This window comes from Propithecus coquereli, unplaced genomic scaffold (genome assembly GCF_000956105.1).
Source record: "Propithecus coquereli isolate 6110/MARCELLA unplaced genomic scaffold, Pcoq_1.0 Scaffold331, whole genome shotgun sequence".
Taxonomy (NCBI): Eukaryota; Metazoa; Chordata; class Mammalia; order Primates; family Indriidae; genus Propithecus; species Propithecus coquereli.
The window spans coordinates 1,136,047-1,138,346 of NW_012148964.1; the positions used below are offsets into that span (position 1 = coordinate 1,136,047).

At 32.8% G+C, this 2,300-nt stretch overlaps 1 protein-coding gene across 1 annotated transcript in view; it reads left to right on the forward strand.

The window, feature by feature from the left end:
* The window catches only part of MAN1A1 (mannosidase, alpha, class 1A, member 1), a 206,938-nt gene that overhangs the window by 83,120 nt on the left and 121,518 nt on the right, over nucleotides 1-2,300 (forward strand). The window lies entirely within an intron of this gene.

Consider the following 2,300-nt stretch of genomic DNA (forward strand, 5'->3'; position numbering starts at 1 on the left):
TTTTCCTTCTTTATGATTTTATTCCTCATTCCCTGCCCCTCTTCATCAGCAGGGTAAAATGCTCTTCATTGTCCAGTGACCACATGCGGCAAAAACCTTACAAGACATGTAATATAAAACACCCATGTGACTTCAGCTTTAGTCGCTCTTTTCATTCTAAATTAGTGTCAGATATAGCTCAGAATATTGATAAATTTTTATCTACATTTTAGTGTGACATTGTGACAATTAAGGTACACACTCAACTTTTTCTTTATAAGTCAGGCATACTGAGGATGGTAGTAATTGAGAGCACTGAATGAGAGGTAAAGGTACAAAATTTAGAAAAAAGAATCTTGTTTTCAATTTTTGAATTGTTATATCTTCTCATGAAGAAATATGAAGGGAAAAGGTAGTACCTTGTCATTTTAAATGAAACTAAAATATTTTGGCTTTATCAACAGACATAAATTGTGAAGGCTTACCAATGCAATTGGTATGCTTTTATGTAATTAGAGAATTCCAAAAAGCATTTAGAAATAGCTCATAAATCTACCATATGTTGACGGCATTTTAATGAATTTCTCCAGACTATGAATAAAAATTTGGAATCCAGTTGCCTATTTGCTCTTTATATTTTATTCACTTAGAAAAAAATGAGGAAAGAAAACTTAGATTTATTGTCATATGTCATAAAAGTAACTGCAAAAAAATGATTAAAATATCTATTCACATAGTTGAAGATTTGCAGTGACCCAACATTTTATAGTATGTTTTCCTTTAATTATGTTAATTTTTCTCAAACGAGAACACTCAAAACCAGTGCTCCTAAGGTTAAATAAACTAAGGTTAGATCCAGTGACCTGACATCTGCCAGGAATGTTTTGTAGGGGTACAACCCATTACAAAGTCTTAGGAGGCCCCCTCAAATAATGGAGTTTACTTAGTACTCAGATAAATGGGCAGTTCCCACACTGTCAGGCATTCTCGATCCCATTTCACCACTACCTGGTGTTGCACCTTCCACTACTTTTTCTTATCCATTCAGTGCTTTCCTCCATGTCCACACAGATGCAGAATCACCATTTACCCAGTTTATAAATAGTCGAAGTAAAATACCAACACTTCGACTCCTCTCTCCTCCCCTCTTTTCCTATCAAATTAACAAAGACTAAACACCATCTTAATACCCAGTTTGGTGAGAGAAGGGCAAAAATTTATTCCCGGACATTGCTGATGGAAATGTAATGTGATACAATTGCTCTGAAAAAATGATTAAGTGCTGTGTATGTAAGAAGATCCTTAATAAAGGTGTTTATTTAGTTCCAATTATTCTGCATTGGGGAGCCTGTCCAAAGGAAATAATCCAAAATGTAATCATATTATGCCTAAAGCAGTTAATGAAAATATTTTATGTATTTAGTAAATAAGAAGACACATCTCAAATACTCAACAGTAAGGGAATGGTAGAACAAATCATAGAATGCTCATATCACAGAATATTGTGCAACCATTAAAATTTATGCTTGTTTATTTAATGGCATGGACAAGTATGGATATAATAAATAAAGCAGAATATAAAATTTTATGTATAAGATGATTTCAGCTAGAGACAATATAGAGAAAAATACATAGGGAACTATTTTTAAATATAAACAATATTTGCTTCTGGTTGGTACATGAACTTTACCCTTGCCTGTTTGTTTTTCTGTACTCATCAGAATTTCCATAGTCAATTTGTAATATTCTTATGATCAGAACAATATTAAAGGAAAATCACAACAGACTTGGAAAAAATCATTACTAAACTTTTGCCCCGAGTCTTACTCAGGTTTAGTTGTTCTAGTCTCTCTTAAGATTTAAATTTTTAAAACTTTCTTACTAGAAACCAGCCTGTAAAGTCTTGAAAGTCACCTTTTTCCCTTTCTGACATCTGTTTCATAAAGAAAATGACTTTACTTAATGATAATTGGATTTCCTTCTTTATAGTCAATTCATAGATTTCCATTTTAGAAGGTTGTTTATTTACATCTATTAGCTGCTAATATTATCCTCAGTGCACATGGAAATGGAGGTGACACAATGCTTAAGTAAACAGATTGATCATAAATCCTTGCACAGTCTCAGATGCAACTACTTGGTTTTTATATTATCAAAAGCAGTTTGAAAAGACAAAGCCTGCTTGTAGTAACAAGATTCCTCTGTTACACACACACACACTCACTCATAAACAAATAAACCCAAAGTGTGATACAAAATAGCATGTAGAATTGCGTTAGCTATTCAGGGTCTTTTCTGGTTCCACACAAAGCATATAACTA